Here is a 27,252-nt window from a genome sequence, read left to right as displayed (position 1 = left end):
AATAAATAACAGCCAATATTAGAAAGTTTGTCTTAATTATGTGCACTCCTATGGTTGTTCAATGAGTTGCACATACATTTTATGACAAATTGAATAATGTACGGAGAATTATATCCAATAATCTGGCAAGAAAAAAATTAAAGTTATTCGTATATAAGAACTAATGCAAAATGAATTATTATTAAAATAAAAATATAGAATTGTGCTTTCTTAAATGACACTTATTATTGATTTTTATCTGTGAATAATTTTCTTCTTAAGTCCTTGGATATGATTCTTCCTTAAATGTAAAAGTTTTGTGGCATAAAATAACTTGTGGCTTGGATGGAAGTTGGGTTGAAAATAAAAATTAATCATGGTTGAAAATCTGTTTAAATTTTGGCACTGCCTTCCAAATAAATACTGCACATGCACTTACATTTGTGATTCCTCAATTAGCTAGATCGATATTCCACGTATTCTTCGTACCATGCACACTGCTCATCTTTTGTTTTTGATGTGAATTTAAATATATTCTTGGTTATGTACAAAGTTAACATTATTACGTGATAAAAATATTCCCTCCATTTCAAAACTATATATGTAATTTTCATGATGTTGATAAATTTTCAGAATTGTTTTACGCATTGCATCAGTTTTTTTTTTTTTTTTGCCCGAATACGCATTGCATCAGTCAATTTTTTTAAAAAAAATGCTTTAAATGGGTAAGTAGCATCTGCTAATATGCATGTTTACGTAATTTTTTTTTCATTCACATGTTATAATATGTGGGTCTCTGACTTATCTCGAAATAAGAATTCGTTTTCCTAGCTGCATTCAAAGCTACATTAGTCATTGAAAATCTGAGCAAATGTGAGTTGATACGTTAATAATGAACGTATAAATTTAAATTATTACTTTGACATAATAATAAATTAAAATTTAAATATTATTTCAAAATTAAAACTATCTTAAACATCTATAATAATATTAACCTTTTAGCAACCATTATGTATCTTATTATTTTAACAAGATTTATTCCCTGTGAAATATACGGTGATAATTTGATATTTAGAAGATGGAAATAAAATAGAAATTTAAGAATTAAAATAATAATTTATGTTACTCAACTTAGAATTTGTTACTTATTTATGTTTGCACCCAAATTGTGAATTTGGAAGCCTAGGCTCAACTCAATTTAATCGACTTTAAAATAATTATAAAAAAATATTTATAAAACCTTAGCCATTAAGTCAATACCATCCATGTTGCACCCATGATGCGTGTCTATGATGGAGGAAGTGTTTTTTAAATCCAAGAAAAATGACAATCATAGGGCTTAGGTACCAAGTCAGAATTATCTAAAAATAGATGAGTCCTTTTTCAACAATCATCATCATTCACATCAACAAGCTATGATTGTTACTTTGACATAATGAACGTATAAATTATTACTTTGACATAATAATAAATTAAAATTTAAATATTATTTCAAAATTAAAACTATCTTAAACATCTATAATAATATTAACCTTTTAGCAACCATTATGTATCTTATTATTTTAACAAGATTTATTCCCTGTGAAATATACGGTGATAATTTGATATTTAGAAGATGGAAATAAAATAGAAATTTAAGAATTAAAATAATAATTTATGTTACTCAACTTAGAATTTGTTACTTATTTATGTTTGCACCCAAATTGTGAATTTGGAAGCCTAGGCTCAACTCAATTTAATCGACTTTAAAATAATTATAAAAAAATATTTATAAAACCTTAGCCATTAAGTCAATACCATCCATGTTGCACCCATGATGCGTGTCTATGATGGAGGAAGTGTTTTTTAAATCCAAGAAAAATGACAATCATAGGGCTTAGGTACCAAGTCAGAATTATCTAAAAATAGATGAGTCCTTTTTCAACAATCATCATCATTCACATCAACAAGCTATGATTGTTACTTTGACATAATGAACGTATAAATTATTACTTTGACATAATAATAAATTAAAATTTAAATATTATTTCAAAATTAAAACTATCTTAAACATCTATAATAATATTAACCTTTTAGCAACCATTATGTATCTTATTATTTTAACAAGATTTATTCCCTGTGAAATATACGGTGATAATTTGATATTTAGAAGATGGAAATAAAATAAAAATTTAAGAATTAAAATAATAATTTATTTTACTCAACTTAGAATTTGTTACTTATTTATGTTTGCACCTAAATTGTGAATTTGGAAGCCTAGGCTCAATTCAATTTAATCGACTTTAAAATAATTATAAAAAAATATTTATAAAACCTTAGCCATTAAGTTAATACCATCCATGTTGCACCCATGATGCGTGTCTATGATGGAGGAAGTACTTTTTAAATCCAAGAAAAATGACAATCATAGGGCTTAGGTACCAAGCCAGAATTATCTAAAAATAGATGAGTCCTTTTTCAACAATCATCATCATTCACATCAACAAGCTACTAGTCTCAAACTTCGCGTCTGCTACTTTATTTTATTTTTCCTTTTATTATGTAGTTTTAGTATTTATTTTTTTGTTGTATAGCTGGTATAACTTGCCACTTCTTTTTTAATTAATGTATCTCTGCTTTCCTGCATTTAAATTAATTTTCTTTACTTCACATTCTCACATTCGGGTTAACTGTGGTAAGGGAGCTCAGGTTCCTCATGTTTGATTAGAAGTCAGGTTCTTCCATTCTTTTGAGACCTTGTGTCTTTGGCATGTCTCGTGAAACCCTCTTTTGTTTTTATCAAACAATTTTTGGCATGCTTGGTGGGACCTATGTAACAAAAGATGGAAAGGATAAGAAAGGATAAAAAGAATGATGAAACAAGTGCTAGTTCTCACAAACTAGAAGGGAACTTTACACTCACAGGGTTAGAACCATTGATGCCTAAAGCTGAGATGGCTAAATATCGTGAGCATATAGTATCGATATCAACAGGTAGCAGTAACATGAGCCTTAAGTCAAAGCCAGGAAGTGGATAGGCAAATCTATTGATCATATCCAATGGTCCAATACTAAAAGTGCTATGAGGAATTCTAGACCGAATCAATAAACAACTGGAGAAAAACCAAAAGTTTTTTGCTATGTCCTTGGAAATGTTAGAACAAAGGAAAAAGAAAAGACAACAAATCATGATGCAGTCTTTGCATGATGGAATGAGGAACTTAGCCATGTTCTTGAAAGGAACTCTTCGAGAAGCAGGCTTAAACTTAGGGTCTCATAGAGGACAATAGGTAGGAGTTAATGCAAGCGCAAGCCCTTAGGGCCATGTAGCTGTAAGGGACTATCCTAATCCCCACATTTTTGCTAACACTAATCCTTTAAATAATCCCTCATGTTATTGACAGAAGCCGACATGAGCAACTCGGGGGACATGAGAATAATCCCAAACTATTAGAATGAGCCTTTGAACTGATTAGTGAACATGGAGGCCTTGAGAGATTCTATTTAGGACATATACAAACCAAGACTAAGGCCAATTGGCTATCCCACTTTCTCAAAGCCTTACCCAGAATACATAGACAAAGATAACCCATACCCTCAGGGCTATAAGATTCCTAATTTCACCTTGTTCTTAGGAGATGGAATGTAGTCCACATTATATCACATTGGAAAATTTACTATCCAATGTCGAGAGATTGCCAACTATGACAACTTTGCCAATTTAAAACTAAGATTGTTCCTGAACACTCTCATAGGCCCAACATTCACATGGTATACCTCACTGCCCCGCAACTCAATTCTTAGCTAGATGGAAATAGCGTAAAAGTTTCATGTGCAATTCTATAAGGGCCAGCAAAGTCATTGGGGCCACAGCCATAGAAGCCACCGCAAGAGGGGATGAAGCTACTGGGGCCAGTGCTAGAGGGGCTAGAGCCCCAGGGGCTAGCACTGGAAGGGATGAAGCCATTAGGGCCAGCACCATTGAAGCCAACATCATAAGGGTCGATAGAGCCGCTGGGGCTGAAACCACAGGGGCCAGCACTAGAGGGGCTGAAGTTATAGGGACCAAAGCCACAAGGGCCAGTGGAGCCACTAAAGCCAAAACCAGGGTGGATGGCACTAAAAAGGCCAAAGCCATGGGGGCCAATGCCAGAGGGGTTGAAGGCTATAATATCTTGAAAATTTTAAAACTCAAATTTATTTTAAAAAATAAAATATCTATAATTAAATTAAAATTAAAAATAATTTGATAGAGGTCCAGAATTTAAATTTTACTCAACAAAAGTTTAGTTTTATTTTATTTTTAACTATGAAAAAATTACCAAAGTTGACCCGGGCTTTTATGCTATAATAAAAAATAATGGGCCCTTTTTTGTAATTTTTTCTAAATTGTTTAAATCAATTTTTAAAAGGGAAAGCAGAAGTTGAAAATAACAACACAGGAAAAGAAACGAATGGATGAGAGAGTGTAAGGAAGAAGAGAGGAGAAAGAGAGGGAGCGAAGTTCGGATCCAGAAGGCTTTATGGGTGTTGCAAGCTTAGTTACACGATAGGTAAACTTCTTACTTCAATCCTCCTCCCTCTCCCTTTGTTTTCTTCAATTTTGGAAGAGGAAATTTTTAAAATTTGATCTTAAAGGCTTTATTCTTGTAAACTTTAGTTTCCTTGAATTTTTGAGAGGTTATTTTGAGTTTCTATATGATGCCCTAAAATTTTGAGTGGGTAATTGGATGAAAAATAGAGTTTTAGGGTAAAATTCAAACCCCAAGAGGTTGGGTTTTGCTCCTTAATAGTTTAAGCCTATTGAATTAGTTATAATTTTTCTATTTGAGCCCAATAACATTTAAATTAAGGTTTAGTTTTCATTACAAGGGCTAATGGTGAAAGTTGGTGACATTAAGTAAAGGTTTTTAATTGATTAAAAATTATATGAATTGAAAATTGGCCTAGTGATGGCTAATAAATTATTTTGGTGGTTAAGTGATATTATATGAATGGTTAGTTTAATATATGGACTATTAGGATGGATTATAGCTCATTGACCTAAGTTGTGTGGTATGAGTTATAGCCTTCATTAATGTTATTTGTCATGAAAAGTGATATGGATCACTTATATGTTGTAGGAAACTATTGGTGGAATCTAATTGGAGGATAAAGAACAAGCTAAGTTTCATTCTGTATAAAGAAAAATCCTTTTGGCATAAAGGGTTGAGGTAAAAGAAAAATTTATATTTTTTATTATTTTATTTAGCTATTTTTGAATAAATATTACTAGTTATCATGTATTCCATGTTTTAAATAATTAAATGTAATTAATTGTGTTTTATAAAGACTTATAAGGTATTACTTGGATAATAGTGCATATACATTTTCTATTCATTTAACAATAATATTTTTATGGAAATGAGGTTGTTTGCATGCATTGTAATTATAGAGAATGGAAGTTGCACTTAAGGAAGTGTAATTAGGTTAGGTACCTTAGAGAGGTTAAGGAATCGTTTAAGGGAGGAGTGATATTTGTTATACTACCTTAGAGTATTGAAGTGATCAATACTCGGGAAAGGTAGACAAGAGTGAAAGGCATGATTTTGATGGGAATTCACCAATAGGGTGATGTAAACTTGTGATATTTCAATGGGAGTTCACTAATGGCATGATTTCTTTGTTATTGAAATTGTGGTTGTCTCACCCCTTTCTTTTCAATATTTCTAGGTCCAGGTGAAGAAACCAGTGGTGGACGGGGAAAGGAGCAGAGCTAGGGGTTGTTCGTGTATGAATTTTTGTCTGCTTGTTGACTTGTGGCTAGGAAAATTGGTTATAGTGTGTGTTTTGATGGATTTATTTAGTAGACCAAGTTTCTACTATAAGTAAATATTTATTTTGATATATATATATATATATATATGTGATGCTATAAGCAAATGCAAAATAGTTGCATTGCAAATAGTGTGCTATAGGCAAACATAAACCTTGGATAAAGAGAGTGGATATGTGGGCCCCATAGAGATTTCTGAGTCAAGTGAAAATATTAGTGTGTGCATTTATATAAATACATGATATTTAGATTGATTTTTGACTATTCTTATATGATTTGTACATTTTGAGGGTTTAGAGTCCATTTTGAAAAATGGCAATTGGGTGGTCAAATTTTAATGTATGGGGATTTTTCATCATTTAAATGTTTTATTAGGTACTCTTAATCCTATTTGACGTGTCCAAAGTGTTACCAAAAGTTTATGACTTTTAAGTTGAGATTTGGATAATTTGAAAATGATTTTTACAAAAAAAAACTACACTTTTGCATCTAGGTGTCCAAATCTCAATCCAACCGTTGGATTTTTCTAAAATTTGAATTATAAATAAAATTTTTTATAAGCTTCATGTGGGCTTTTAAATCACATCAATCGAACTCCGGATGGAAAACGGTACATTCTGAAATTTGATCTGGAGGAGCTGTTATAACAACAAAAGTGTTGTCATGACAAGAACAGTAGTGATGTTGCAACATGTACAAATTTCAATCCATCCATTGGATCTTTTTAAAATTTGGTATGCTAAAATTACTTTTTAAAAGTGACATGTGGGCTTTAGAATCACTCTAATTAGAGGTCAGATGATGAAATTGTGCACTCCAAAAATTGGTCCAAAAGCGCTGTCATGACAGTAACTTTATCCAATCTTTTATAGTGTCCAAATTCTGATCCAACCGTTAGATCGTTTTTCAATTTAGTATACCACTAGTAATCATTAAGACTGACGTGTGAGCTTTAAAATTACTTTGACCGAAAGTCGGACGACAGAATGATGCCTCCCAGAAGTTGGCCCAAAAAAGCTATCATGACAGCATCTTTTTATCCCAGTTTCATCTAACTTGCTTCCATGCACTATAGGTAGAACCAAAATTTTTTTATAAATCTTTAAATGTCTATTTTGTGATGGTATATTTGTTTATTGATTTAAATTATTTCTTTCCTAAGTTGGTTTTAGGATCAACTCCTTAACCACACTTAGTTTTTTTAAATTGTCTGATTTTTGGATAACACTCAGGGCAAGTGTTATAAAGGCACAAGGGCCAGGGAGCCACTAGGGCCAGAACAACAAGGGCCAATACTAGAGGGGCCAGCGCCACAGGGGCTAAAGTTACAAGGGCCACAACCACAGAGGCCAGCATCATAGGGGCCAAAACTACTAGAGCTAGAAAAATGGGCCAAGCCCGTCAGGCCAAGCCATTTAAACCCATATAATAGTAGGGTCGAGCTTGCAAATATGACTCTTAAATAATAAATCGGGCTTAAATGGGAGGGCCAGCCCGTTTAAGCCCACATATGCATATTTTTTTAATTAATTTTAAGCCCACATGTGCATATTTTTTTAATTAATTCTCATAATTTTCACTCTTTTTAAATTTGAAAAAAAAACTAAATCTTACTCCACATCATATATCAGTCCATATCTACTAAGGATGGAAGGTAAAAAAAAGGAAAAATAGCAATGAAGAATCACTAATTAAAAATTATATCAGTCAAGGATCACTTGTTGTCAAAATTTGAGTGGATACTTGTGGATTCGGGTGAGCCTTTATCAATAAGTATTTATTTAGGTTTTAATAACAACTCATTTTAAATTAACAATAGTTCATTGTAACTTATTTTTTATTCAGGTTTTAACAACAACTGATTCTTAATTGATATAAATTTTATACAGAAATCCTTAGCTGCTATTTTCTAAAAAAATACAATCTTAAATCTCCTAATTCATCTAGATCCACGATAATGATTCATTCAATTCAGCATTTACTCTTCTTTCTTCAATATGCTTCTCTCCTTTTTGCCACTACAAGTTGTCCTTGCTCTTCAGCAAGTCATCACATCACTATCCCCGTCCCTGTCATCGTAACTCACAAGTCATCCTTGATCCTATTTTGCTCACTCTTTAGTCATCGTTGTTGCTCACTTTGATAATACTCCCTCCTGAGAACCAAATCTCAACAATGCTTGACTAGTTGACACTCGTTGTCATTGATCTTCTAAATCCTTCTATCACTTATCATGCTCATGCATTCGTGACTAATGAGTTAAGTTCTATCTAATGCACATATTGTGCTCGTGCTCTTTGTTTTTCTCGGTCTCCTAGTCCCATATCTCAGTCCTTCAAGGCTCAATCTCATTAAATTTTGATTGGGTGTTTGTTGGCTTAGTCGATCCATTGCTTATTGCATTGCTATTATTTTATTTGTGTTTTTAGTTCATTTAAATGTTATTTAGTAAGTTTTTTTGTACCTTTCTTGATTGGGTATTATATTGGAATGAAGTAATTTTTGTTTGATTAAAAATTTTTTAAAAAAATAAAAAATAATTAAAAGGGCCTAAAGCCCACAAGGCTGGCCCTGAGCCTGCTATGTCAAGGGTCAGACTTCGTATATCAGGTTTGAAGGAAACTCGGGCTTAAAAGGGCTGGCCCTTTTTCCTAACTCTAAGAACCACAGGGATTATAGCCATAATTAAAGATAGGTGCCACAAGGGCCAAAGTCAGAGCTCTCTCTTAAAGGGCTTTCTCCACAGGGGCCTCATAGTAGTTAGATTTTACAGAGTCAGTCCTTAAAGTCTAAAAACATGAAATGCCAATTCCAAAACTAGCTCTTGAGGTCCTAAACTCTAAAAAACTTGATCTTAAGTTAGACCACATGGTCCCTAATCCTTAACCACAAAAGTGTCCTTCAAGTAAAGTACCAAATCAATCATCAATCAGAATTAGAATGAGCTAGTCCTTTAAAATATACTACTCACACAACGCTTAAAAATGGGGTCAATGAAAATATTCATACAAAATTGACCTACAAATGCTCCTGCCAATTTGTATGCGAGGGGCATTGTTTGTACCCAAATTGTGAATTTGAAGGCTTGGGCTCAACTCAACTTAATCAGTTTTAAAATAGTTGAAAAAAAAATATTTATGAAGCCTTAGCCATTAAATCAAGACCATTCACAATCTACTTATGATGAGTGTCCACGATGGAAGAAGTCTTTCTAAATTCAAGGAAAGTGGTGATCATAAGGCTTAAGTACCAAGCTAGGATCATCTATAAATAGAGGAGCCCTTTCTCAGCAATCATTATCACCACCATCAACAAATTGCCAGTCTCAGACTTCATGTATGCTTCTTTATTTTATTTTTCTTTTTATCATGTTGTTTTAGTATTTATTTTTCTGTTATACAGCTGGCATAGCCTACTACCTCTTTCTTTAATTAATGTATCTCTGCTTCCTTGCATCTAGATTAATTTTCTTTACTTCGCATTCTCACATCCGAGTGAACTGTGGTAAGGGAGCTCAAGTTCTCCATGTTTGATTAGAAGTCAGGTTCTTTCATTCTCTTGAGACCTTGCATCTTTAGCACGCCTCGCGACACCCTCTTTTGTTTTTGCCGAACAATTTAAATTAAGTCTAAACAACAATTTATTTTATTTAAAATCTTATTTTTCATATGCAAATTGAAAATATAAGTGACAACTTATTTTATTTTAAATGTGTTATACCTAAGATTAATATGCTGGTTTCCTATCATATTTTTTCTCTTCTTTTGATTAATAAGAGAAAAATTTTGAAATCAAATTAAAAAAATTACTACTAAGTTCTGTCCCACATAATTAGTTGAAGAAGAAAATTTATCCACCAATAACTATTATTAATTAGAATTATTTAGCGAATGCTACATGGTCAGAATCTAAAAAAATTTAAAAATTAAAATATTATTAGAATTTATCCCCTGACAAATTATGCAGACATAACTTAATAGCAAATTTATCCAGATAGTTGTGTGTGATTTTATTGTAAGTGCTTCATGATCTTACAAACTTTGGAATTTTTAAAAAACTAAAAAATTATCGTTCATCCCACTATAGATTTACAATCGGACAAATACTTTTTATGTTATTATCTTATATATATAAAAAATAAAAGCACCAAATGATAGGGCCTCACACATATTATTTTTATTATGAGTTTTACATATATCACTAATTTTTCATCTATAAACTTTATAGGCGTACACTTATTTTTAATATTAGATTAAAAAATTTTCGTACATTCCACGACAGATTTAGGGACAAATACATTTTACGTTATTATCTTTTATTTATATATGTGTATATATATACACACACCAAATAATAGAGTTCCACACCTACAAATACATTCGTTTTACTCTAAACATCACATTCATTTTTATATTGCGGACCCCACTTAATCTCTAAAAATATAAAAAAAAAATTGTTGTTCGTATCACGACAGATTTACAGTGAAACAAACACATTTTATATTATTATCTTACACAAATAAAAATATATAAGTATCAAAAAAATATGACCTCACACCTATTATTTTTATTGTATGGGTCTTACATTCATCATTATTTTTTCACAATAAACCCCACGATCAGTTTTACATTGCAGGTCCCGCATAACATCTAAAATGCAAAAAAATAAAATAAAAATAAAAATAAAAAAAATCATTGTTCATCCCACTGCAGATATACAGTGGAATGCGATGCACTTTGCAATATAGAGTGATGATGATTAATTAGCTTGACAATTCAACTAAATTTCTTTGTGTTTGACTAGTCACAAGTCTGCTAGCTAGCTAGTGCTACCACCCGACCTATCAATTGATTTTAGGAGAAATGATAATTAGGGACCTTATAAAAGTATTAATACTAATTATAAATTTTAAATTATTATAATCCCAATAAAATTATAGTTTTTACTTACAATTAAAAAAAATATAAATACTCAATTAAAAAATTCACTAACTATATTTGGGGCTATTTATAACGTTTAATTGAAAATTTACGAAAATTAATTAAGAATCTCAACTTTTTAATGTTAATATACAGATAAACCACTTAAAAAATTAAATAAATATACTTGAGATTATTTGTGACGTTAGATGAGAATTTACGAGAGTAAATTATGAATTATAAGTCAATTAATTATAATTTTTTATTTTCAATATATTGACAAATTATTTGGAAAATCTTCTAAATATACTTCAAATTATTTATAATGTCAATTAGAAATTTATAAAAATCAGCTATAATTCACAGGCCAATCATTTGTTATTTTTTTTACTATCATTTGGAAAATCAACAAAAGACAATTGAAAATATTTGTAACATTAGTTAGGGATTTACTAAAATCTATTATATCATAAAAGATAATTTGTTGTAAGTAAGGATTATGATCTGTCATTAGGATTTTAATAATTTAGAGTTTATAATTGTCATCAATGTTTTTATGGGGTCTCTAATTATTATTTTCCCTTGATTTTATATTTAAGTAGAAATAATTGATTATATACATATATATTCCTCTTGCATTTTTTGTCAAATAATTCTCTGCGTCTCTAGATACATACATCTTAGCATAAATGCAGTTTTTTTGAACGGACAAATCTGATAACTTCCATTCAAGCTATGAACAAATAAAAAACAATGTAGTAATTATAAGACAAAACAACTAACTTTAATCTATATAATTTTGATTCAGTGGTTATAACTTAAAATTTAAACTTTAGTTCAATGCAACTTAGTCCCTATAATTTGACTCAATTATAACTTCAATTTTAAATTTTGACATGATGTAATTCAATCCTTGTAGTTTTGCTAGTTAAAATATTAGTACCTAAATTTCAAAAAATAACTTTATTCCTCATAATTTTATTTTCTAAAATATCTAGTCCAACATTTTAAATGGATAAAATTATAGGGATTAAATTGTATTGAGTCAATATTTAAGAGACTAAATTGCAATTGAATAAAAATTATAGAAACTGAATTACACCAAATTAAAGTATAAACATTGAATTATAATTGAGTCAAAACATCTCAAAAATCAGTTATATACATCTATCATGTCATTGGACTTTGAGTTAAAGTTAGAAAATTTGGATCTAGGTTAAGAGAGAATCAAATAAATCAAATGTTCAAAATATTAAGGGAGAATTACTTTGAAATTCCTCACAACATATTTAAATACCACAAGATTCATAATTGTTAATTTAGGAAAGGAAAATGACAAGTAAAGCACGCATATTTTAGTTGTCATTTTCCTTTGTTAAATTATCAATAGAGCTTGTGGTATTTAAATGTATTATATAAGACTTGTTTGTATTTTTCCCAAATATGAAAAAGAGAGGAGCAATATTCAGGAGTACAATAAATCTGAAATCTTATAATCATATTTTGTAATTTTTCTCAAGTGACGGTGCATCTTCCTCCACTTGTGTGTGGCTCTCCCACCATTTTAAAAGTAATTTAGTAGATAGAAAAATAATCCTTTCCAGAATCTCATTTTTTGTCTAGATACATTTTCTATTTTCTTTTTTAAAAAATAATTTTCCATATATCAAACATTATATTGCCTAAATATACCCATATGTTGAGAATTTTGTACTCGATGAACCTGTTGCTCTTGTCGTTTCCAGAAGCATCTTCAGCTTCTACCATATTATTCGTAAACCATCTCTAATGGTTTTCTTGCTTCATATGCAATATTATTCTTCATAAGCCTAGCCACACAAAGTTCAGATATTGTCGCCGTTCAAAGTACCAAATTGTCATCAGCACCACACAATTCATACCCATACAGCTTAATTCCGAAACACAAGTTACAACTGTAACTGCGTAGTATTTACGTTGCATTGGATAATGTTTGTGTCGGTTCTTCATTAAAGGATAATCCATACGGATGGATGATATTCATGAATTCCCTGTTGATTCTCCTAACCCTTAATTATAACATGTTTGGTACGAGAAATAGTGTTTTCTAGGAAAAAAATATATAAAAAAAAAATAAGATAGATACATTTCTATATATCAAACATTATATCAATTGAGTAGAAAGAAGCTAACTCCCATTAGAACATATGTCGGCTTGTACTGGAAACTTTAGCTTCTATAAGAAAACGGATTGCACACTTCTTGTTCGAAGAGTTATGCTATGGAAAATGTACATTAAGAGTACTTTGTGGCAAATACACTTGTCATTTTGATGACAGTTGGGTATTATCACCTTCTAGAATCACCTCTGTTGAAGTGTTTAGAGAAAAAGTAGATTCTTTAATTTGTTCCATATGCGGAGGTCGAAAATCGAATCCCAACCACTTGTTTATATATCTGTTATTTCTTTACATTTTAACATAAATCTATCAAGTCATTTCATCCCAATTTCATATTTTTCAACAAAAATTATGCTTCTGCTATTTATTTTTTATGTTTATTTTAGGAAAAATTAATCCCCCGGTCCTTATAGTTTTCCCGAGTTTTTAATTTGGTCCTTATAATTTTCCCCCCTTTTTATTGAGTCTTTTAAGTTTATTCCATTACATCAGTTGGTACTTTTTGTTTGAAACTGTTAATAAGTGCTAACCGCGTTAAAAATTATTTTAAATAACAATTAAGTAGCAATCTAGTGGGGATTTTATTTCCATCAAATTTGACTAAGCACCAAAAATTGAAAAAAAAATTAAATAAGAAACTCATTCGGCTCTTGTAAACTGAAGATGTAAAGAAGTGTAACCAAGAAGCTTGACATTAGGGTTGGCATTGTCTATTTTGTTTCATTGATTTTCAATATCGACATTGGAAAGGAGGCATCGTCTACTCCATTTCATCATCCCTTCTCCCTTTAGGTTAGTCGAAATACCATGCTTCTGCTACGTTGCTCCGAATCTTTTTTTCTTTCCTCCCGATCTCTAAATGAAGATGGGACTAAGGTTAATGTTTAGTAGAGATAGGAGTAGGCGATTATAAACACTGTATTTTATCCAAACTTTCAAGTGTAAATTAAAAATTAATAAAAATATAAAAAATAAAATAAAGGAATAAAGGAATAAAAAAGGGGGCTTTTGTGATAATAATAGCAATAATATTTTTCTTTCTACCCCAAATCCCCTTAATTATGTTCCCATTAAATTTGAATTTTTTTAAAGGAAATTTAAAATATTTAAAATCTGATTTGAGAAAATTATGCCTTGATTGAAATTTGTTAAGGAAAAAATTTGAAATCTAAAATAATGAAAAAGAGTCAAAATAAAAATTGCTTTTTTTGTTTGATTCTATCATTAAGTGAGAGAACCCTATTTAGTACCTATAAAAGAGACATCTATGAAGGAGAAAAGGACTGGGAAAAATTGAGAAGAAGAAATTGGTGGGGAGGCCAAAGAGTGCTGGAGAAAAGTGAGGACAAACGGTGAAATTGCTAAAGGTATGGAGATGATTTTCATGCTTTTCATATTTTCATTCCTGGGATCATGGTAGAACAGCGAGGAAACATAGTCTATCACTATTATGTATCTCTCATACTCAACAGATTATGAAGCTATGAATTACCTTTTAAGTCTAATAGTTAGAGTGCTGCCTTTTTCTTGTTTTATTGGTATTTATATCGGAAATTGAAATGCCACATATTCATATTAATCTTCTCTTTCCTTTTTATTATTTCTCTTCTTTGCTTTCTTTTATCTTTGTCGTTTTTAGCAAAATTGAGAAGCACCATTTGCATTTTTTTGTCTTCTTTTTGTTCTTTTTTTTCTTCATCACTTTATCCTTTATCTTTGTTTCCCCTTTCTCTTGGTTAATAGTACTTGTACAATCATTCCGTATGAAACTATTTCATGGCCATATAAGTCTAGATGATCAGTGTGAATAGATGGAATTAGCGTGTTCCCATAATCAACCCAGTCTCCAAAAAAACAAAAGGTCTCATAAATTTTGGTATTAATTCATAAAAAGAAAATGGATTTAATTTTATAGGCTCTCATAAAGTATAATCTTTTTGATTTTTCATGAGTGAAATTAAATCACCATGAATTCCTAAAAAATGTTAAATGAGATATTGTGAGTGATACTAAGTCATCGTAGGTATTAAATTTTATATTTTTTAAAATTAAATTAATTTTTTTCCTTTTGAAAACTCTTTAGGGTTTGCCATGAGTGATACCAAATCACCATGTGTACTTAAAATGTCAACTAATGAATTATGAGTGATACTAAATCACTATAGGTTCCAATACTGGTTAATTTTCCCCCTTCTTGTACATTATTAAAAAAATAAAACTCTTAGCATATTTTAGGTTATACTATGAGTAATACTAAATCACTTTAAATCCCTAAAAATATCAAAAGAAGATACCATGAATGACACTAAATCATTGCAAGTATCAAATTTTGTTCTAAAATTTAATATTTAAATTCTTTTATAGAAAATTATTTACGTAGAAATTTTCTTTAGGGTTTGCCATGAGTGATATTAAATCACCATGCGTACTTGGAGTGTCAACTAATGGACTGTAAGTGGTACTAAATTGCTAGGTTCTAACACTGGTTATTTTCTTCCTACCCAAAGGTACTTTCAAAGAATGAATTTTTATAAAAATAATAAATAAAAATATAACCCAAAATATCATTCTCTTCATAAAAGAAATTAATTAAAAGAATGTAAAAAAAAACTTAAATAATAATATTCAAACTACATAGACTTTAATCCCCATTACAGGATACGTAGACTCTAGGCTTTGATTCTAAGTCAAGTCCTTCCATGTAAATAAATAATTTATTTTCTTTTATTTTTTATCTTTATTTTTCATGTGCAATAAAGGATAACTAAGATATTATTAAAAGGTCAATTAATTTACACAATTAACTTAGGATAACCGTTCTTATGAACAGGTGTCGTGGGGTGCCTAATACCTTCCCCATGCACAACCAACTCCTAAACCCTATTCTAATTATTACAGATCATTTTATTTTTTAAAAGGTTTTTAAAATTATCCTTTTAAATTTTGGTAGTTACTACTATATTTATTGATTTTTCCTTTTCAGGGAGATCATGATTTAGGTGTGACAGTGATATTTTTTTTTTTCCAATGAGAAAATTGCTAAACGAAGCAAAGCTACAAACTTGAAATAGGAGTAAAAGAATTTTAAATTGCAAGACAAAATTTTTTATAGATATAAGAGCAATGGGCCTTGAGTCAAAGACATTCTGGGACTTCTTTTACTTTATAACCCATGAAATTGAATTTTTTATGTTAAGTAGTTTTCTCCATCTTTTATATGGCTTCCTTGATTGAATCTAAATGTAGGATAAGGGAGGCTTTTAGTACAGGCAATATCAAAAAAGAATATTATATGGCTTCCTTGATTGAATCTAAATGTAGGATAAGTGTTTTTCATGATTCTTTAGTGTAAGGTAATTTAATCAACCTCTTCACGTATCCTTTGAAAATCAATATATTATCCACATATATGTTTGTGTGATTCAATGTCATCATCAAATATGCATATTAAATATTAAATTTCAAGTATATGATGGAGCATGAAAAAAACATAGAAGGAGTGAGTGGCAGTGAAATTCTAGCATACTTAGATGATAGTGATGAAGCAGATTTGGGTAATGATTACTTTAATGAATTTATTGACATTGCATAGTGGAGGATATGGGACAAGGTAGTAGCAGCTATTCAAATGTGTTAGACCACCAATATGAATATTTACAAATTGTTCCTTCCTCTAGAGTGTTAAATGAGAACATTGATGATTTGTTATCAAAATTAGAAGATAATGAGTCATATGAAGACTACGCAATTGATGACAATGAAGATGAGCGTATAATAAGATACTACAAGTACAATCCAAAGGAGATGTGCAAGGACTTTAGATTTAATTTGGGGATGGAGTTTACTTCAATCAAACAATTTAGGGAAGATTTAAAGGAACACTATTGAATGGTTATGCATTTGACTATATAAAAAATGATAAAGAGTAAGATGTAGAGTGAGATGCACTAGTAGATGTGGCTGACAAATGTTTGTAAATAAAGAAAGTGACTCATTGACTTATCGACTAAAGACATGAAATCCAAGACATACATGTGGAGTAACAATTAATGCAAAGAGGCTTCATCAAAGTGGATTGCTAAAAAAATGTTGATAATGTCATGATGAACAAAGATGTTAAGTTGTCAAATGTGCAAGAAACCATAAGAAAAGATTACATGGCTCAACCCTTGATTAACAAAGCATTTCTTGCTAGAAAATTGTAAGGGAGATGATTGAAAGGGATCATAGAGAAGAATATGCTTACTTGAGGGACTAATGTTTGGAAGTCACATTAAAAAACCTGAGGTTCACATTTTATCTTGTCACAGATAAGCCATATGTAGATCGTTTGAGAGTATTTAGAAGATTATATATGTACTTGGAACTAATGAAAGGGGCTTCAAGTTAGTATGTAGGCTAATTATTAGATTAGGTGGGTGTTTTCTCAAAAGCCCATATAGTAGTGTATTATTAGTGGCTATAGCTCATGACCCTAGTGAGCAATATTTCCCTTTAGTTGTGGTAGTGGTGGAGATAAAAAGTAAGGATTATTGGATATGGTTCTTGAAAAAATTTGTTTGATGACATTAGCACTATGGCTAAAAAAATGGGTATGTATTACAGACCAACAAAAGGTAATTAAGATTTAAAGTACTTTAATTATCATATTTTTATTTATTTGTTCATATAATAGTTATTAGTTTTAATGTGTAGGGTTTGATTCAAGCATTTAGAGAGTTGCTTGAAGGTGTTGAACATCCTTATGTGTAAGACACTTATATGCCAATATAAAGGCAAGGTATGGTGGAGGAACTTTGGTAAGAGACTTAATGATTCATGCAGCAAAGGTAACTTACCTACTGGCATAGGAAAGGATAATGAATAGGTTGAAAAAGTTTTAAAGAATTAATATGATCACTTAATGACTTTTCCTTCATCTTGTTAGACTAAGACACACTTTGATGATTATTATAAGTCTGATATGATTATGAATAATGTAACATCCTAAAAAATTAATCAAGGTGAAGCCAATGTAAAAGAGAGCAATTAAGTAAATTAAGTGAAGTGAGTGGCTAGAGGGGTCTACAGGTGGGTTCGGTTGTGATTCCGGCCCTAAAATCAAGTATGAAGAGAAGTCAGGTCACCTAGACATCCAAAAAGGGAGAAAATATGAAGGAAGCAATTTTATGCCATCCACCACAGCTTGTAGCTCATTAGTCATGGTGCATGTGTTTTAATCAGATAAGGATAAGCCTCTTTGTGCTATGTGTCGTGGTGCGTGTTGCTTTCGTTACAGCACATGGACAAAATATTTGATATACTGATCATGAAATAAATAAATTTCAGAAGAGAGGAAGGAGGAGAAAATGAAAGGCTCATCATTTTCTTTACTGGGGTTTGAGATTGTGGACCCTTGGAATAATTCTAAGCTATCTTACACTTAAGGTAAGACTTCTAAACCCTTTTCCTCCCTTTCTCTTCCATTTTAATGAGTATTAAAGTTAGAGTCTGAGTTGGAAGAGTGATTTTTGATCCGTATAATGTATGATTCCGAACCCATTAGCTAAAATAGAGTTAATGAGAGTTATTTAGAGTATTTAAACCTACATTAATAGTTTTGTGAGTGGTTAGTTGTTAAGGGATATTAATGGCCAAAAATGACATTTATGGAGAGAGTTGGAGTTGTTTTAAAGCCATTAATGATAGTTTAATAGCTCATTATGACAATGTGGGATATTGGAACCTAAAAAAATTCAATTGGTATGATTGGAAGTGAGTTTATAATTTTAATAAAGAAAAAATGTAGAGTAAGAATGTTGGGAATTTCTCAAAACGGGATATTAATGAATGTCCTTATAATTAGTTATAGATTAACTAATATTGGCACCATTCAAGCTATTTGGGAAGCTTTAGAAGTTGTATTTTGAGAGGTAAACCTTTAACCTTTCAAAGGTTTAAGGTAATTAAAGAAAATTTAGTTTGTATAGTTATTTGTTAATTAATTATTTGTTGAATTAAATTGTTTTAAAATTTATTGGGTGTTGGAAGACCCATTGATACAAATTTTGGCAACATAATGAATTATGTTTGTAAAATTGTATTGGATTGTTGTAAACGATATGTATGCTTATGCATATGTGATTAATGATGATGATAGAGAGTATGTCATTATGAAAATGATGAATATATGGTATTTGGCATATGAAGTATAATGGAAAAAAGAAAATTGTGTGACTATGATATGATGTGAATAATGTTGTTGAATGGTATGTAAATGTAAATATGTGCATAGCATCATCAGTGGTGAGAGTTTCACTTAGGGAGAGGAGTAGATGGGTAAATCCACTTAGTAAAGGTAGCTTACCATTAAAATTGAAAGCTTACTTTGGCATCAACCATTAGAATTGGGAGGTAGCTTTTGTCCCATGATTGATTAGGGACTATGCCACTTGTTCTTCAAGAGACTTAAACCTAACTAGTCTCCATCGATTCATAAGGAGGCTAGATTAAGGGTATAACACCTTATGATTGTTAGTATTGGGAGAAACTACGGAAAGCAAGTGAGTGAGTTAATCTTAGTCTGTAGCTTCCCTTAATTAGAAAGCTAGGTTAGTCCGAGTTATGGACGCAATGACTGGATAGCCACTAGTTTCATGTCGAAAGTAAGAGAAGGGTATAAGGTTGATATTGATCATGCATTTTATTCCAGGCCACATGTTTGTTATTATTATGGTCTAAAGTTTTACTTAGGGGTGCATGATTGTTATTTTTGTGACCTTATGGTATGCATAACTGAGATATAATTGATGGTATGTGTTCTACACCTAGTCACATGGTTGTTATTTTTGTGGTCAAAGTTATATTTGACATATGTGTACTATGATTTTAAGATAATTGTCAATACATCTAATATTAATTGATATGCAACTGTATAGTCTAGATTAATCCTAGTTACTGAGTGTTGTACTTACCCCTCAATTTTTAACATTTCAAGGCCTATCTCATTAGATCAGAATCGAAGAAAATGATCAAAGGCATAGGATTATGAATAAATCCTACTTGTATGCCTCCTAGTTTAAATTATGTGTATTTGAATATTGTTAAATTGCCAACTAGGACTTCATGCAATTATTTTGACTACCTTTTTTTATAGTTGAAAATATTTTATGTATTTTATACCTTGAGCGAATGATATGTGATTGTAAAGCTTCTATAGAGCCAAAATACTAGTGCAAATAGGATATTGTATAATTGGTGTGGCATGATTGAATATTTGATGGATTTATGCATATTTGACTTCCCCTTAAGTCTGCTTTTAAATCAAGTGGTTAGGTGTTGAAACCTCAATATACATGTTGTTGATTGATTGTGGCGCATTGTACAAGTCCTTAATGGTTCATTAAGCATAATTTAAAGGTTGGGGGTAAGGTTGTGGCATATGTATTGTGGTTTGGGTTCCCTAATTGTGAGTTATTGTGAAAAAGGAGTGAGTTTTTTTAAACGGTGTCTAGCTTTTGATAGATTAATAATTGATTGTGAAATTAAAGCCATTAGTTAGAGCTAGTAGAAAACTCTCTGTGAACACCTAGATCACTTTAATCGAATGTCAAACAGAAAAATGGAACCTATCAAAAGTTTGTCCCAGGTGTTATCTATTTGATAGCAAAATGCTGTCAAATTTGTGCAATGTGCTGCGGCGCATGACATAGAGTCAACATGCTGTGGCACATGTGTTGTTTTGTGCACAATTCATTGTTTAATTATTTTTATGCAAATATATTGGTTCTTTTTGAATTCTCATGCTTTTAGCACACATTTAAAACTTTTATTTGTAAATGTTGAAAGTGTATGGGAATATTTTAAATTATGAAAACTTAGGATCTTAATTTATGAAACTTTACAAACTTGATAATTACTGTGAATTTAAGAGATTAGGGTGGATTAGTGAGAGCAATCTTATTGGTCTTACCTAGTCAATACAAATAACATATCAAAGTCTTTTAATGGCAGATTACTGGAGGCAAGAGAATGTCCAATTATTGGTCTTCTCAAGTGGATCCAAAGTTATTTGATGGATGGATTTCATCAAAATTGAGTAAAAGTAGAAAAATATCATGACAAGGGATATGTGTGGCCCTCGATCTCATAAGAGGCTTGACAAAGAGATAGAAGAATCTAGAAAGTAAGAACCAAGAAGGGCTAATAATTATCAATTTGAAGTGCCATATAACTCTTAGATTTATTTTTATCTTTGTTCCAAGTCGTGTGTGCTTGCCAGTAATGGCAGCTAACTGGAATACCTTACGGGTTTGTTTATAACTCATTTTCAAAGTTTCATTTATTCAATTTTTATAACTAATATTTTTATTCTCTATATTTTAGACATGCTATTGTATTATGCCAACCGACTAAACCACATTGATTATGTGGATTCAACACATCTTGAAGCTTATGTGAAATGTTATGCTCCAGTGATCCAGCATATCAATGGAAAAGACTTGTGGGAGCACACAAGATTGGAACCAATTGATCCCCAAAATATCACAAGCATCCAGCTAGACTAAAGAAGAAATGAAGAAGTGAGTAAGATGAACCTCCACCTCCAAACTAAGTTAGAAGATCCAATATAAGTGTCAAGTGTAAGACTTGTGGGAATTCCAGCCACAACCGAAGGACTTGCCCACAAAGTTCAGATATTGTTGCCGTTCAAAGCACCAAATTATCATCAGCACCACACAATTGGCACCCACACAGCTTAATTCCGAAACACAAGTTACAACTGTAACTGTGTAGTATGTAGGTTGCCTTGGATAATATTTATGTCGGTTCTTCATTGAAGGATAATCCATACGGAGGGATCGATGATATTCATGAATTCCCCGTTGATTCTCTAAGCTATTAATTATAACATGTTTGGTACGATAAATAGTGGTTTCTTGGAAAAGAAAGGGAAATATATCTAAAAAGAAAATAAAATAGATACATTTCTATATCAAACATTATATTAATTAATGAGAAAGAATCTAACTCCCATTAGAATATATGTCGGCTTGTAGCGGAAACTTTGGCTTCTATAAGAAAACGGATTGCACACTTCTTCTTGTTCCAAGATTTATGCTATGGAAAATGTACATTAAAAGTACTTGATTTGTGGCAAATACACTTGTCATTTTGATGAAAGTTGGGTATTATCACCTTCTAGAATAATCTCTCTTGAAGTGTTTAGAGCGAAAGTAGATTCTTTAATTTGTTCCATATACAAAGGTTAAAAAATCGAATCTCAATAACACTTGTTTATGTATCTGTTATTTCTTTACATTCTGACATAAATCTATTAAGTCATTTCATCACAATTTCATATTTTCCAACAAAAAATTGTGCTTCTGATATTTATTTTTTATGTTCATTTTATCATTTCTTGTTTGAAGAAACTAATGTCTAATTTTCAGTTGAGATGGATTTGCCAAAATAAATAAATAAATAAATGCATTTAATTAACAGATCACTTGCGTTGCGAGGAATTTCATAATGCAATAAACAATGAGTCTCGATTGACAACATGGATATGTATATAAAATTAATTAATTAAGGAAAATGATATTAATTGGAGGACATGGAAGAAAATAAAACATGCAGGAGGACCAATAAATTAACAAATACAATAATTCGATAAAGGACATGGATTTTCATTCCAAAAAAAATATTGACCGGTGAAAATGCCCTCCCACTGTTGTGTTTTTTATAAGTGAAGGGAGTAGGTTTTGTGTCAACAACCAAAAAAATCTCCCTTCAGGCAGGGAGAGCAATAAGCAAAAATTTTCCAAATAAATTATTATATATATAATATTAAGGTTTGAACTCCCAACTACATACTTAAGTGATAAGAATTTTATCATTCACACCAATTTTAATTGATAACCCAAGTCCTCCTTTAATGTGTTTTACTCCCTTTATTCTTATTTTACAAATCATCTTTTAAAATTTTTTTATGTTGCTAATAAGTTACTTCTCCCAATCTTTTATATAAGTCACTTATAATTATAACTAGCTCATCAAAATCAAAGTTAGTTAGAATAATAAAATTATTTTAAAATAAATTACTTTTTAATTTTGTTCTTGCTTCAAAAAAAGAGCAATTTGATGTGTGGGAAGAGTTTTCTTGAACATTGAAATATTGCACTTCTTTTTAGAATTTGTTAGAGTATAGTTTTGGAACTGTACGTCAAAGATTAGGAAATTCAAAAGAAACTGACTTATATAAAAGACTAAGAAAATTTTTTAAAAGTGACTTATAAAAATAAGTGAAAAGAGTATTTAGCAAAATTCAAGAAGCAATAACCCTTGATATAAATTGGTCCAATAACTGCGGTGGAGCGAGTTATTGAAAAGGAAGCAAATCCCCCTAGGGGTTAGGTCCCTAGATTCCCATGAAGTTTTAATATTTTCCCATTTTATTATTTAAAAAAAACATAAAATCTTTACTCTCCCTCTTAAAAAGGCAGATATCATGAAATTCATAGATTCGCAACTTCAGATAATTCATTTCCCATTAAAAACAAGAAAGACTATGTTAGAATTTATTACATTTAATTATAGATGTTTTCAGATGTATATAACTTTTTTTAGTTATGTATAGGATTAAAATATATTTTTATCTTTATACTTTCTTTTAAGGAGCACTGGACATTATGTACTAATAAGTGAGGTATTTTTTTTTCCTAAACTATTTTTCATATGAAAATTTAATGATTAGAAAAAAAAAATCCCCTCTACCCTACAAATACGCTTGATAAATGCCATATTTCCCAACTAATTCCATGGACACTTCAACAACCATTAAAGAAATAGTCCTTCCTCCAATCCCTATTATATGTCTATATATCATTTGTCTTATTAATTATCTTTTCTTGATCAGTATTAATTTTAGTAATTTTTATTCTTATATATCAATTTAAGTAATATTCAAAATTATATAGTTGCAGTTATTAACTTGTACCTTTGCATATATATATATATATATACACGCCTTAAATTTACAAAATGCGGGGCAATGCATTCTAACAAAAATTTAACAATACAAAAAGATATTTGATTACATGTTCATCTGTATTTATAGTGAATATCATATAAAAATTTCAAGATCCTTAATTATAAATAATATTTTTAAAGGGTCCTTAAATGTCATTCTCCTAATAAAGAATAATATACGTGTGTTTGTGAGTGTTATTTATTATACTTTAATACCTTGTTTGATGCTCAATCATATATAATTATGTAAGTGTGTGCATGTGTTGCGGTTTCCTTGTAATAAAAAAATATTTAAATCTTTAAAAGTTGAGGCTTTGTAAATTTTGTGAAATTTGTGTTTTTAAGAAATAGAGAGAAGATTTTATGTTGTATAAAAAACAATAAAATGAGCAAAAATAGTAATAAAAATCTTCACATAAATTTATGAATATCAACTTTAAAGAATTTTTTAGTAAAAAAAAATTCAAAGATTTTAAATAAAAAAAAGAAGACTTGGGCTCAACTGCAGACACCTCACATTCATGTAGTGTCAAGTTGGTTCTTCTTAACAAGGAAACATAATAACCTAAATTAGAGTGAAGCGTAATGTTGTAAATGGAGTATGGCCCCCAATATATATTATTGTCAGTCCAGTCCATGTTCTTAAAGCCCATTGCTTTGTTTTACGAGTCGATGATTGTTTGGGATTTCGTTTGTTACAAAGGATTGAAAAAAAAAAAAAAAACTCAAACTCGACATAATCTCATTTGAGAAACACCAAGAGTATCTTCCTGGAGCATCTCCCGCAAACCATCCGGTGGGTGATCCAAATTGTGCAACCTTGTCTCCAGATTCAAAGCAAAGGATAGTAGGATACCAATAAATCGGCACATTTGTTCCCTTGCAAGTCTCGAGTTAAAAGCGAGTTAATCTGAGCAATCAGCCTACTATTCGCGAGTTAATCTTCTTAGTAAAATGATGTATGAATAAATATAATAGTCTAAATTACAGTGAAGCGTAATGCCGTAATGTTGTAAATGGAGCGTGACCCCTAATATATATTATTGTTGAGTCCAGTCCATGTTCTAAGACCATTACGTTGCTTTATGAGTAGACGATTGTTTGGGATTTCAATGTCTGTATTTTTTATTAAATGAGAAGCAATCAACCATATCTTGATAAATAAAATTGTCTTCAATAAGTGAATACTTATTAGCAATAATAATAATAAAAGCTATCATTTATCAATGAGGAACAATATACAAAAGCAAAACCTAAGGGCTTTCATCATTTTACACCTCCCTAATTTGAGGTGGACCTTATGTGCAATTTTAACATGTTATGAGCACTCTTAATTAACTCTTCTAGTATTTTATGTCGGGCTAAGAGTCAGTTTTACTTTTCAACTTTACCTAAAAAGTTATGAAACACCATAAACTCAATTATGAATTAATTATGTCCCTCAACATTAAAGATTTTCTTTCTCATCACTCTGCCATTAACTCATTGTTTGTTCATCATTAGTAGACCCACATTTAATTTTTAAAATATTTTTTATTATCAAAATATTGGGTTAAGAGTTATTTTTGCCTTTTAACTTTACCCCAAAAGTCTATGAGTACCCTAAACTCAAGTATTTTATAAGATTAAGGGTCATTTTTGTTCTTAAAATATATACGAAAAGTCACAAAAATTCTAAACTTAACTATGAGTCAATTTGGTCCACCAACTTTAAAAATTCCCTCTACCATCAACCTAACGTTGAAAACACTTGATGTCCATTAGTTTTCAATAGGTCTCACTATTTTTTAAGTATTTTTATTAGGTTAAGTGTTATTTTGGCCTTTCAACTTCTATTTGAAGGGTCATTTTTGCCCCTCAACTCAAACCAAATATTTTATAATAAAAAAATATTATAAAAATATAATGTGGGGCTTACTAACGATGAGAAAATAGCAGAGTGATGAGAAATGTAAAGTTGAATAACAAAATTGATCCATAATTGAGCTTAGGGTCTTTATTTGTTATCCTTCATGTACAGTTTAAAGGCAAAAATAACCCTTAATCCTATTTTATAATACAAAAATATTAAAAAAATTGAATGTAAGACCTCCTAACAGTGAACAGATGATGAATTAACAGTAGGGTGATAAGGGAGGAAATATTTAATGTTAAGGAATAGAATTAACCTATAGTTATGTTTAGAGTGCTTGATGACCCTTTAGATAAAATTGAGTGTAAAAATGTCTCTTAACCCTTCTATATTTTTTATTTGCCCTTGGAATTTCTTCTTTAGGTCCATTTTGTTATCAGCGCTAATTTGGTCATATCATAGGCTTATACATTATTGTTACAATTTTATATATCACATGAAGCTAGCTTAATGGTGGATATATGTGATATGGATTATGAATAGAGGTGAAAGGTTTAAATCCTCTCGTTATATTTTTTTTTTCAAAAAATAATTTGATGTGCTGTTAGTCATTGAAATACAAATGTATGATTATTTAAAACAATTATAATATCAAAAAAAATTTAAATTTTATAAAATACAAGTAATTAAATGTATTTTTATTTTCCAACCACCATGCTGTCATTGAAAAAAAAAAGGGGGGGGGTTTTCTTCAGTGCAATCATACATAGATATTACCACGAATTTGTACTCATTTTTCAAACTCTTTTTTATCATTATACTTGTAATTTTTTTTTCAAAGACATTATATATACATTCACTTTTATATTTATAAAAAAAAGATTAAAATCCCTTAATAGCATTGTGTGCTTAATTCATTACTTTAGATATGACTTTTTTAAATTATAAAAATAATGCATTTCATTTTAAAATTTGTGTAATATGCATGAAAAAATATGTCTAATTATTGGATTGATTTTGAGAAAAGGGGAAGACTGAAAAGTCTAGCAACAGTGTTACAATTAATCAAGAAATACTAGTCTATTGTTGAACGTATTTAAACCAAATTGAATTTCCAACGACAAAGGATTATCCCCACCGAAATATTAGTTTTGCTAATAACATTACCGATGGAGACTAATTATTAGTTGACTATTTTGCTATGGAACGTATTTTACTAAAATTTCAGCAACAATATCTCATTGACACTATTATTTTTATCATTTTTTGGCAATTTCCATTTTACATTTTATCTTTAATTTCTTTGCGTTAATTGGTTGTCTCATGCATAATATCCTTATGGACACTGTATATCTCTATTTTTAAATGTCACAAAAATTTATTAATATATAAATTTAATAACTAAAACTTAAATTTTTACTAATTAAAAGCATGGTGCGTTTGTTTGTATTTTTTTTTCTAATTATATCCTTCTATATACAAATCACTTACTTTTATGTGTAAGAATGCTGATACCTATAACAAATATTTAATCATGTT

General features: G+C 30.3%; 1 pseudogene; it reads left to right on the top strand.

Annotated features, from left to right (window-relative positions):
• Nucleotides 1-3,788: 3,788 nt before the first annotated feature.
• Nucleotides 3,789-27,252, top strand: part of LOC129302828 (3-ketoacyl-CoA synthase 11-like) — a 32,958-nt pseudogene continuing 9,494 nt past the window's right edge.

This window comes from Prosopis cineraria, unplaced genomic scaffold, assembly GCF_029017545.1.
Source record: "Prosopis cineraria cultivar Desert tree isolate PC_DT_omini unplaced genomic scaffold, ASM2901754v1 PC2, whole genome shotgun sequence".
NCBI lineage: Eukaryota > Viridiplantae > Streptophyta > Magnoliopsida > Fabales > Fabaceae > Prosopis > Prosopis cineraria.
This window is presented reverse-complemented; position numbering and strand designations above follow the sequence as displayed.